Genomic DNA, 12,901 nt, shown 5'->3' with positions numbered 1-12,901 from the left:
AGTGTCTTTTTTGATTTATTCTCTTCAGTGGGGAATTGTCTAGTAAATCACTTCTGTATTAAACCGAAGTGTCTTTTTTAATTTATTTTCTCTAGTAGGAAATTGTTTACTAAATTACTTCTGTATTAAACCGAAGTGTCTTTTTTAATTTATTCTCTTCAGTGGAAAATTGTCTAGTAAATCACTTCTGTATTAAACCGAAGTGTCTTTTTTTAATTCATTTTCTTCAATGGGGAACTGTCTAGTAAATCACTTCTGTGTTAAACTGAAGTGTCTATTTAATTCATTTTCTTCAATAAGGAACTGTCTAGTAAATCACTTCTGTGTTAAACTGAAGTGTCTTTTTAATTTATTCTCTTCTGTATTAAACAGAAGTGTTTTTAATTCATTTTCTTCAGTGGGAAACTGTCTAGTAAATCACTTCTGTGCTGAACTGAAGTGTCTTTTTTAATTTATTTTCTCCAGTGGGGAATTGTTTACTAAATCACTTCTGTATTAAACCGAAGTGTCTTTTTTTAATTTATTCTCTTCTGTGGAAAATTGTCTAGTAAATCACTTCTGTATTAAACCGAAGTGTCGTTTTTAATTTATTCTCTTCAGCGGGGAATTGTCTAGTAAATCACTTCTGTATTAAACCGAAGTGTCTTTTTAAATTTATTCTCTTCTGTATGGTGTTGTCTAATAAATCACTTTTGTATTAAACCGAAGTGTCTTTTTAAATTTATTCTCTTCTGTAAGGTATTGTCTAGTAAATCATTTCTGTATTAAACTGAAGTGTCTTTTTTAATTTATTCTCTTCAGTAAGGAATTGTCTAGTAAATCACTTCTGTATTAAACCGTAGTGTCTTTTCTGATTTATTCTCTTCAGCGGGGAATTGTCTAGTAAATCACTTTTGTATTAAACTGAAGTGTCTTTTTAATTTATTCTCTTCAGTAAGGAATTGTCTAGTAAATCACTTCTGTATTAAACCGAAATGTCTTTTTTAATTTATTTTCTTTAGTGGAGAAGTGTCTAGTAAATCACTTCTGTATTAAACCGAAATGTCTTTTTAAATTTATTTTCTTCAGTGAGGAATCTTGCTTGTATTAAAACTATACGTTTTCCTTATCTTTGCAACACAAAATCTTCTGTTTGACAAGAAGTATCATATTTACATTGCATTTTGAATAGAAAATGTTCTAGTGTATCTAGCCTGAAGTTTTTTTTAAGGTCTTGAAGTTTATTTTAAAATATTTCGATAAACCTATTAGTAGTTATTTTATGAGAAAACTTACACTATACTAAGCCATATATAGTACAACTTTCAGAATTCTTTGTCTCTTGAATAAGTACATTAAAAGGATTTCCTGATATCGTATAGATTTACAGCACAACAGGCATGCTCCTATATCGTCTGCATGAACATTTGTAACAGGTTTGCTTCTAGCACGTAAATTTATAGTTTAACAGGTATTTTACAATATTGAATCTTACTGATAAATTTTAGTTTAAAATTATCTTCCATTCAACAAAACGGAGATGGTAATTAGCAATGATCTATATAGTAGTATTAGAAAACTTTGTATGTGTCTGATGGTTTATATTATTTAGCTGGCTTTACGTAAAATTCTGTACTCTTAAGCCTGGAATATTAAATATCTATGGGTAGTGAGTCTGCCTAATATGTTACCTTAGCTTTTCCATCATCAACTATTTCAGTCTCCTGTTGTTTAATAATGTCATACATTAAGATAAAATGTCATAATATCCACAGTTATATGTCTTATAATTAAAGAAATAAACTGTTAGTCTTTAATCCGTAGAGAGTTTCTATGTCATCAAGCATATTGTTACACCTGTATGTTTCATACATCAACAAATTGATATATTCTTTAAATGTTATTTTACCATACGTTACCAAACAATCTATTACAATGTTTAGACATATCTGTTTCTTTCTACATGAACAAACAAACTGTTACAGGCCTCACACCTTTTTCTTGTGTACGTAATCAAATAAGTCGTTGCAATATGTTTACCTGTATGTTTTTTTTCATTAACAAAGTTACAATCTCTAAATCTGCATGTTTTTGCACATTGCAACCAAACCGTTACAATATTTAAATCTACATGTCTTTGTAAATTACAAACAAGCCGTACGGTCTCCAAATTTGTTGTATTTATACATTACAAACCATCACAAACTATAAATCTACTGTCTTTATACGTTACAAGCCGTTACAGACTATAAATCTACTGTCTTTATACATTACAAACAAACCATTACAGTTGATAAATCTGTTGTATTTATACGTTGCAAACAAATCGTTACAGTCTCTAAATTTGCCGTCTTTATACATTACGAACAAACCATTACACCCTCTAAGTCTTTTGTCTTTATACATTATAAATAAACTGTTATAGTTTTCTGTATCTAGATTACAATTAAACAGTAAAAAAAAAAACATAACGTTGCAATCTCTGTAACCATATAATCAAAATTAAACTATTACAGTCTTCACGCACTAACAAACGGTTTTAATATTAGCGTTACTACCTTCAAACGCTGATTACAGCTGCCAGATTTTCAGTCGTTGGCTAACAATCAGACTGAAACATTACATTTAACGTAACCGTTTAATCATAGTGTTCATTAGAAACTATCAGCTCCACAACCCGGCTTCAGCTAGCAACAAATATAACACAGCTATATTACCTGTAGACGAAAACGGGAATAAACGCATATACATTATTAGCCAAAGCGTTTTTACCCATACTTGATAAATACTGCAAAATACAAGCGTTATTGTAACACGACATTATCACACGTCTTTTAAAAAGACTTATCTATTACATTTTGACAATAAACATTGTTGAATTCTAACAACCACACTACCCAGCAAATCAAAAACCTAAAATACACCAACAATACAGGTGTTAAATTTACAACAATAGTTACAACGCTAAAATCAGGGATTCGATCCCCCTTGGTGGACTCAGGAGATAGCCCGATGTGGCGTTGCTATAAGAAAACACACACACATATACAACAACGGCGTTGTTTCTACAAGCAAAAGTACTAACTGTACGTTTAAACGCCTCTCAAATTACAAACAATATGATAATATTTGTGTGAAGAACACTCATATTGTACGGTTTTCAGCGACTTTAAAAAACTGTTAGTTTTTTTTTTTGACACTATACACGATGAAGAACTTTGTAGTTTCCAGAGGTATCACAAAATAAACTACTGTATACGATCTACTTGTTATTTAAAAAAACAAAACAAGGAGAAATTATAGTCGACTGATTTTAAGATACGTCACAAACTGGAATTTTGCGTTTCTGTACTGTTTTTGGCATTTGACAAAATTAATGAATTTTGTATAATTTTCGGGTACATCACAGACTGGAATACTGTATTTTTGTACTATTCTCTAATATTTTATAAACAGAACTACTGCATTGTTTTACAGGTTTTCAAATTCTCCACAACTTGTATTTTTGTTTGTACGGTTATACGTGTTTTCGGTTTTTTTCAAAGTGCAACAAAGTTTGTTTTTATAAAAAGTTTACATTTAAAATATTGTATTTTATGATATTCCGGGTACCTTACTGTTTTCAACTGATTTACCAAGTTCATAAAGAACATAACATTTAACAGCTTTTGGTGTTAATTTTGACTATTTGATTGTTACGTGAGTTTCACAAGAAAATACGTTTGTTACAAAATTTTGATTATTGTAAAAGCTATGTTAACTTAAAAAAAGTGTTAACTTCTAATAAGTGTTTTTAAAGAAGCATAATATATGAATATCTTCTCTATTGGCATACACTCAAGACATTTATTACTATAAAACTTCATAGAATTACTGTTACAGATATAGGCTTACGTTCGAATTTAGGCTAGGTTTTAAATCCGGCTTTCTTCAGCGGTTTTTTTTTTCGTATACTAACAAAATATAAGCATGCGATATTTTATTGCTGTCATAACTAGTTTGATGGTCAGAGTACATAAACGACACAAAACGGGAAACCGTCTTCGACAAAAATATTGTGTTACACGTCCAGTATGGTCACTATTAGACGAACGTATAATGAACAAATTACAAGTTAGGTTCTGAACATTTTTACGAGCACTGGATTCGGTCGTCAGACATTGCCAGCATCGATTTTCATACTCGGTTACTTTGTTCATTAGCTTTATCCATACGAAAGATCCTTCATAGGATTTAAGTAAACCTTATTCCATCAGGCCTCCCTGCAGTGTCTGCTGTTCCGAGCTTTTAAAACAAAGGCTAAATTTGACAAATTACAGGATGAACTTCTTTAGCGGAGGAGCCATATTATAATCAGTTAAGCCCAATAAAGCCATATATGGGTGTATATACTTCAAATATATTTGTTTGCAACTTTCTACCTAACAAGATAATATAATCTTTCTTGTACTATATCTGAGAACATTCATCAGAGCTTGCTCCTGAGTTCCCATACATGGATTCTTGGGAATGATGTTACTTTTACATCTTAGATGAAGAAGAAAAAAATATTTCTGTATATATACATTTTCTACGGATAAGAGCATTTAAAAACAGGATGTTAGGGACTATTGCAGATTCTTTGAGCAATTAATTGTACATGTTGTAAAGCTTAAACTTTTCAAAAACTGGTGAGTTACTTTATTTGTACAATTCTAATTGTTCAAAACTCAGTCTGCACTTAATTTAGGTGGAATAAATACTACTTTAAAAAATAGCTGATACATTATAACTTTGATTGTACTTAGTAGTTTACACTGTTAATTAATACTTTTAAAGTAGACTCAAGTATTGTTTTAGTTAATGTTAAATCCGTATTATTTGGAACTTGGTTCAGTAATGAATAGCTCCAGACCACCTTACCTTAACACGGTTTAAAATATGAATCTAGACTTAGGACTGCACACATTTTCATTAATATCTGCTGTACATAAAATTATCTTGAATATAATTATTGCTTACGTGTATTATCGTTTAATACACATTTACAAGAGCGATCAAATCATGATTAACTGTAGATGTGTTTTATTTACTTACTATGTTTTTAGTTACTTATTTGACACAATTATTTTCACGCACCTTGAGTTTTAAACCTGCAAAAGGCCGACTACGAAGAACAAGAAATAAAATTCCTGCAGTCAAACCAGATTTTATTCGTTTTGTTAGGCCTACAAACCTAAGCGATTCGCCAGCTTAGGCATTTTACATACGATACTCTTTCTCTTCACACAGAATACTTTTTACCACAGTAGGTCACAGAACAGTTAACTTGCCATGACCAAGGTTGCTGTAAAAACAAATGTGATTGGAAAATACCGGAACAACTTTTCATACATCACTGACTGTTGTTTTTAAAACACTAAATATTATTTACTGTTCAAGCATATGCCTTGAATTTCATCGCAGGTGTAATAGAGGATATAAGTTTTACCCACCTTCCGCGTGTCTGGCGCCCCAATGTGTTTGAAACCTAATACATCTAATACCATTTCTGTGTTTTGTTTCGTTAAGAAATAACGGGCTATTCTAAACAGAGTTGACGGTATTCTTACACTGTTACTACTGCTAATAATAACACAAGTGAAGTGGACTTTGCTTTAGTTTCTAAATCTATGAAAGTGCAAATAATTATTACTCATCAGATCAGTTGTGTCTCCTACTACAAGATGCTATCGGGTTGAGCACATGATCACAAATCTTACAAGATACAACATCGTTTTACGTGAGAAATAACACGAACTGAAACACTTAGAAAATAGCGACAAGTAGCGATTAAAAGTGAATTAAAGCTATTTCAACAATATTGAAGATTACAACAATATATTCTAAAACCACCATATACAAGAGGAAAAGTCCAGCTTGGCTACACGGCTATAAATTTATTAAAAGATTTATTTCACATATTTCAACCTATCCTATTGTTTTAGAGTATTACGAACATCAACACAACTATATTTAAAACACAGTACACCTAATGACATATCTACAAATTTTACGTCACATAAATCTACTATATATCTAAAAAGTGTAAAAATCTTTTTTTTTAAGGTGCTTACAAATCTTATATCTTGTAAGTTAAACCTTAAAACTATATGACATCCTATTATCGAAAATTCGAAGAGCTGTCGTGGTTGTTTTCAAAATATAAACAACTTTACAATAAACTATGTTTTTTCCCCACAAAGCAATAAAAGACTAAATATTTACACCGCAATATCTATATCAAAATACTCTTTATTCATGAAGCTGTGGCAAGTTCTACTTGAACGCCAAGACTACAAAATAAACACGAATTTGTACGCTAAGCATAATTGGCAAGAAGTTAGGTGTGTATATGATCAGATGAACATTTTAAAGTTAAGTCTAATTGATTTAGTATATTTTTGCGAATTGAATATAATTGTATTTGTCTCAGATTATTTCAGGTATATACTTTACGAATAAAGTAGAAATAACTTCAATTCTAACATTATATTATTAACTTTGTGTTTTTTTCTCATTGTATACTGACTTAGGGTAAACAAAACGCGTAAAATACTAATTTATTTTATTCTTACATTAATGCACTTAAACCTGAAAGAATTATACATCACAGAAAACACATTTCGTTAAAAAATGTAAGAACGTTCCCTGTACGATCCGTAAACTATTTGGAAATTCTCGAGAAGTTTTATTTGTACCTTTCAATAAGTGTAACATGTTTACACATCAATCTTTAAACCATTACGTAAGTAACGATCAGTCGTGTCTGAAAAGGAAATCTCTAAAGATGCTTTTTTTTTTCCGTAAAGGAAACAAATATCACAGACTGAAATCAAAATCTTCAAGTGTCTTTGTACCTCATTATGTCTGAAAGAAAGCTGGATAAATAAAGGGAAGGAACTGATAAATTATTAGTAATAAAAGTAATAATAACAATTAAATTAATATTTTCTATATTTATGGAATATGCAACTTGAGGAAGCTAGGTTTCAGATGACAACACTTCCCATCTTCAGTTAGGTTCTGTTAAGATGATAGTCAAATATTTATACATTTTATTAGCGTTAAAAGTTTCAACGTGGGAAATCATAAAAACCATTTCTATTCCCATACACCTTAATGTTGCAATTTCAGAAAGAACTGCACACAAAATAAAAATACTTCACAGTATTAGTACACTTAAACGTAATTTACAAAATATCAAAAAAATGTTCAATTTGTTCATTTTTGAAAGATATTATGTACGATGAAACTACAATAACTATGAAGTTTAAAATAAATTATGTAAATCAAGAAATATGAAACTTAACCAGTACAATTACATATAAACTTAAAAAAAAAACTCAGAAATTTTATCCTGTATTTCATTTATTTATTCGTCACCAAAATAATCAGACCACCAATGACAGAATATTTTATGTAATTTGTTACTCGCGCAAGCGCAAATTGTTTTCGTGTCTCTTGTTAAGGTTTTGGAAATGCTTTTTACTATCTCATCATAAACAACAAAAAAACCATTGAAATGTAACAAACAGCACATCACATGGTAAGGGTTATTTTTACAAAATAAATTTCAACAACATCAAGATCAGAAACATGTGTTCAGTAAACTGCACTGGCATAAAAATATCCATATATATATATATCAATATATATTTGACAACACTTTCGAAATATACCTATACTACTTAGGCATGTTTTCAGTTATCATTTTATCCACAATAATATATACCAAAAAGACGACTATAAAATGTTGTAACAACAATGAGAGTTCTACATAGCTACCAAAATATCTAGATTGTTTCAGAAAATAACAAAGAGTTATCAGACAAACTTGGCCAATAAAATCAGCTAGGCTAGCTGGGACGACAAAACTTCAAGAGTTCGCATCTCCAACCAGAACTTTATCACCACTGCAACGCTTCAATCGGTTAAGCATGTATTTCTACTAAAAAGATTTATTTTATACAACCAAGCAACACGTTAAATACAAATACGACGGCATTTCATCCTTTGTAGGACACGCAGAACAAAAACTCTGACCTATTGCAAAGATAGTCATATGTATCACAGTCTTCCGACTAGGTGTCTCTCCGGTGTCAGAACTAAAATAATGACGTCACAAAGCATGCTGAACCGGAAATGACGGACCGCTGACCACAAGGGTGCGATAATCCAACCATGTGGTTGTTCTTGAGATTAAATCAGAGATATACTTTCAGTCCTAATAGAAAGAAACAACAAAATTATTTTAAAAACAGTAACTTCAAAATAGTTCTGAATGATAGTAATGCAGTGGAATCTAGGACGTTACTATTAATTATAGTGGTTAACTGTAAAATGGTTCCCTGATTGTTGGTTGCTATTGGGATTCAACAGCTGAATCTTAAGCACAAGTATTAAACAAGGAACGCGTCACTTACACTGTCATGGTTTATTACATCATTACTATGAGGTTGGCAGTATTTTTTACTCTTCGAAATTTACAACTTGATTTAAGTTTTCCAAAAAGTAAATAAAATAAACTGTTGAAATGCAGTACTTGATATTATCGTAAAATCTAAACACGCTCGCCTTTCATAAAAAAATTACATTAATTATAAAAACCACTTGTTCTTTAACCAGTTGACTGCCAAGTATTTCAGCTGCCACAATACAACCCTAATGCTTCTTCATTTTGTAACTTTTTCGTGATGCCATTTTGGATCGAAAGTGAAACAATTTGTAAGTAGGTCAAATGCATGTATGGTGCTGACATCTAGCGTTGAAGTTAAGTATTATTGGAAACGAATTATCTCGTCCGTGGCACTGTGTTACCGATCGGCTTGGACGAGTTGAACAGGTTAATATCTTTAACTATGGTTGTCTACAAATGCTTTATAATAGTGTTAAAAAGACAACGTAACAATGTGAATAAAGATTGTACTTGGCATGCTTTGAATTTTTCAAAAAGTCATTCGAGGACTATCCACACTTGTCAGCCCTTATTTAGCAATGATAGATTATAGGTAAGGTAAGTAGTTAACCACCACCCCCGGCCAACTCTTGGGTTTCTTTTTTACCAACGAACTGTAAGATTGACCGCACATTATAACGCTCTCACGACTGAAAGAGCAAACATTTACGGTAATGATGGTTCAAACTCGCGTTCCTCAGTTGCGATTAGAGCACCCTCTACCAGACTACGCAAGGTCAGAAAATGGGAACAAGAAAAAATTATTCTATCACCTCATCCAGCAGATGGCGATCTTGAATGTAAGAATGTGTGCGTATTGATTTCATAAGCAAGACACGTGCTTTAAAAACTTGTAGGAAAAAATATATGACGAAAAGTAGTGTATAGTTCATTTTCTCATTAATTTTATTGGATTTTTTAAAACTTCTCTGAAATACAGCTGAACCAAATATTTTAGTAAAACGAAAAAGAAAAGAGAAAGGCACATAACGAGCTATGTTGTTTTATTATCGGATTTCATGTCTTATTACTGCAAAAAACCGTTTTGGCGAGATTGCCTTGTGTTTTCTAAGATTGCTGAAATGGTGTAAGTAGAAAAACAAACAACAACAACAAATTGTCACTAACCAATTGAACTGAAGGAAAAAAGTTCTACAGTTACAATATGATGTACATACCTAAGGTAAGTATAGCAAAGCACTGCAATTTTGTCTGTTTATTTTGGAAATTTCGATAAGAAACAGATACGATGCTTTGAAATGACAGAAAATATTTCCTCTAAAGATTCTCATCTATCTCCCTATGCTGTTTTTTTTATTAAACCCCTTAGCAAATACATGTGATGGCAAAACAACATCTCTTTGAAAAAAAAATCCCTCTAATCTTCATGCATTGGATAGGATGAATAAGCCCATTTTCAAGCTGCCTAACTGTCTACAGTCAAAGATTTAGATGAAACTCTATAGATGAGAAGCTATCTTAACGTGCTATTTGCTGTTTGCTGGATCAAACAAACTATGCTTTAATTGGGTTGTTAAGGTCGTTTGGACCATCTCCGGCTTTGTAGTTCCCATGTGGCTCCTAACGAAGTCTGCTTCAGAACTTCGTGTGGACTTCAAGTGAGTATGCGCAAACGTGAAGCTTGATCTCTCAAAAAGACCGTATTCTGCAATAACAACTTTTACGTTAGTGGCCACGATAGATTTATTTTGTTTTGTTTGATGCTCTATCCACGCAACACATTGTGACAAGAAGGTAAAATATATCAACATCCAATCTGAAGGTAAAACCATGTTACAAATGACCGAACATAATTTGATTATTTTTACTCTACATTATGAAGAATGAGTTTATGTTATATAAATTTATATATATATATATATATATATTGTAGTTAAAAAACGATTTGTACTTGTTTATTACACCTAGCAATAATGATCAGAAAACGTAAACAAGGACGTTTTTTTTTCTAATTTTGTGCACAACTACACAAGAACTATCTGCGCTAGCCGTCCATAGTTTAGAAGTGTAAGACTATAGGGAAGACCGCTAGACATCACCACCTACCGCCAACTCTTGAGGCACCCTTTTACTAACAAACAGTGGGATTGACCGTCACATTTTGAATCTCCCCGGCTGACATAACGATAGGAATCAAACCCGCGATCTTCAGATTGCAAGTCGAACGCCCTACCCACCTGGCCATGTCAGGCACACAAGTAAGGAAAAAAACCAACAAATATTAAGTTACATAAAGAAAGACAAATCTTTGGCGTTTTCAAGGGATGGATTCGTTTTCTCAAAGGGTAATTCCGCTTCTAACCCTGAAGATACGTCCGCTTGTCGAAACAACAAGGGCCTTATCAGTTAGTTGTTGTTTTTTCAGTACGATTCATTAGCCAATGAAACACTATTTTGATGATTTGGAAACGTGTTTGAAACTGCAATATAAATCAGTTTTGACAAAATTTTAAAATTCCTAGGTGGAATTAAAGAAAAGAGTGTAAAAACAAATTCGTCATGACGAGAAACCCACTTGAAGTAAATGTGTATTCTTAAGACAGCTGGTATGGGTATTAGAACTTTAATTAAAGTAAAAGCAGAATTGGAAAAACCAAATAAACTGGTTATAAACTACGAGCAGGTGAACTAATTATGAGCCTCAAAATCAGTCAATATGACAAATGTATGAAAAGCCAAAAGTGTTTGACGTAATTACAACAAAAAAAAACAACAAAGTTCGGAAAGATGAAATGGAATACAGAAAGATAATACTAACGGATGTTGTTAAAAGAAAACATCTTTACTATTACAAGAATGACTGTAAAAATATCAAAAGTAAATGCATTTGGAAACCGCAGAAATATTTTAGTGGAATTTAAAGTAAAACAATGCTAAAAAAGGTATATAGTGAAAAAGTACAATGAACAAAATGTATAATGAAGTATTGTATTTTGATATTCAAATCCATAGTGAAAGAATGTGGATAACGATAACCTAGAGTTAAATATTAATTTAGAATACATATTATTATAGCATACTTTTAAGGTTAATAAAAACTATATACTATTATTCTAACATTACATCGGTCTGGCATGGTCAGATGGTTAGTGAGCTTGACTCGCAATCTGAGGATCTCGAGTTTGAATCCCCGTCCCACCAAACATGTTCACCCTTTCAGTCATTGTGGTATTATAATGTGACGGTCAATCCCACTATTCGTTGATAAAAGAATAGCCCACGAGTCGGTGATGGGTGGTGATGACTAGCTACCTTCCATCTAGTCTTAAAGTGCTAAATTAGGGAGAGTTAGTGCAGGTAGCCCTCGTGTAGCTTTGGGCAAAATTCAAATCTAACATTATAACCAAATTTATTTTTATTGTTTATTATTTTATGACGTCAATAATTATTACAGTCAAGCATTCACACAGTAAGAATTTAGTTATAACCTTATTAACCTTTATTTCGTTTTGTGTTCTTACCTGACTCAAATAATTAAATTTGACACACTCTTTACAGTTACTGGGCTAATTCATAGATTATTAAATTACGATCATACATAGAATTACTTGATGAAATAGGAGCTAAACAGCTGCCAGAGTAAATAACATGTCATAAAACGTGTTGTTGACTTGTATCAACTGAGTCATCACTAATTAATCGACCCGTCTCAATGTTGAACGTCCATATAAGCTAGTAACAATCTATTAAGCTAGTCATTAATCTCTTAACTGCATTTCAAATAAGATACCAGAACGGGCTTAAGTGTAAACTTCACCCTGAAGTTTCGATATATCTTTGAGGAAAACGAAAAAAAAAGCAACTTATAACATCGTTTTAGCTGTTTTAGTACATAACTGTGTCTACCGTTGAAGTCCGTTTTTATAAGTCGACATTACCGGTCACACATTTCTATTTCATGTCACATCAGGATTTTATGGTAATAAAACTGAGTTCAATTTAAAAGAATAAACTGCATATCTTTAGATAAATATCTTCCTCCAGGTAGCGCTATAATCATATATAAATTACGAACAACTTCAATAAAGGTGTCAAAATATTTCATTTTCAATCATAAAACCATAGACCTAATGACAGTAGAACAGATGACATCTTGAATCATTAGAGGAACGCATAGAAACCATACATCTAATTCACCTATTCAACAAACCAGTTGCTAAATACAATTTTAACCTGTTGACTGACAAGTATTTCAGCTGCTACAATACAACTCTAATGCTTCTTCATTTTGTAACTTTTTTCGTGACGCCATTTTAGATCGAAAGTGAAAAAATTTGTACGTAGGTCAAATGCATGTATGGTGTTGAAATCTAGTGTTGAGGTTAGGTATTATTGAGAACGAATTAACTCGTCCGTGGCACTGTGTTACCGATCGGCTTGGACGAGTTATCTCATCTACGGCACTGAACAAGTTAAAATAACTCT

At 31.9% G+C, this 12,901-nt stretch overlaps 1 protein-coding gene across 3 annotated transcripts in view; it reads right to left on the bottom strand.

Moving 5' to 3' along the window:
• Nucleotides 1-7,730: 7,730 nt before the first annotated feature.
• The window catches only part of LOC143226768 (uncharacterized), a 248,974-nt gene continuing 243,803 nt past the window's right edge, over nucleotides 7,731-12,901 (bottom strand). The window contains exon 5 of one of the 3 annotated variants that reach the window (XM_076458189.1): nucleotides 7,731-8,224. The gene's annotated coding sequence lies outside the window, so the exon portion shown is untranslated. The remainder of the gene's footprint in view (nucleotides 8,225-12,901) is intronic. The other 2 variants (XM_076458171.1, XM_076458164.1) reach the window with 2 other exon arrangements.

This window comes from Tachypleus tridentatus, chromosome 1 (assembly GCF_004210375.1).
Source record: "Tachypleus tridentatus isolate NWPU-2018 chromosome 1, ASM421037v1, whole genome shotgun sequence".
Lineage (NCBI taxonomy): Eukaryota > Metazoa > Arthropoda > Merostomata > Xiphosura > Limulidae > Tachypleus > Tachypleus tridentatus.
Note: the sequence above shows the minus strand (reverse complement) of the source record. Positions and strands in the feature narration are given on the sequence as shown.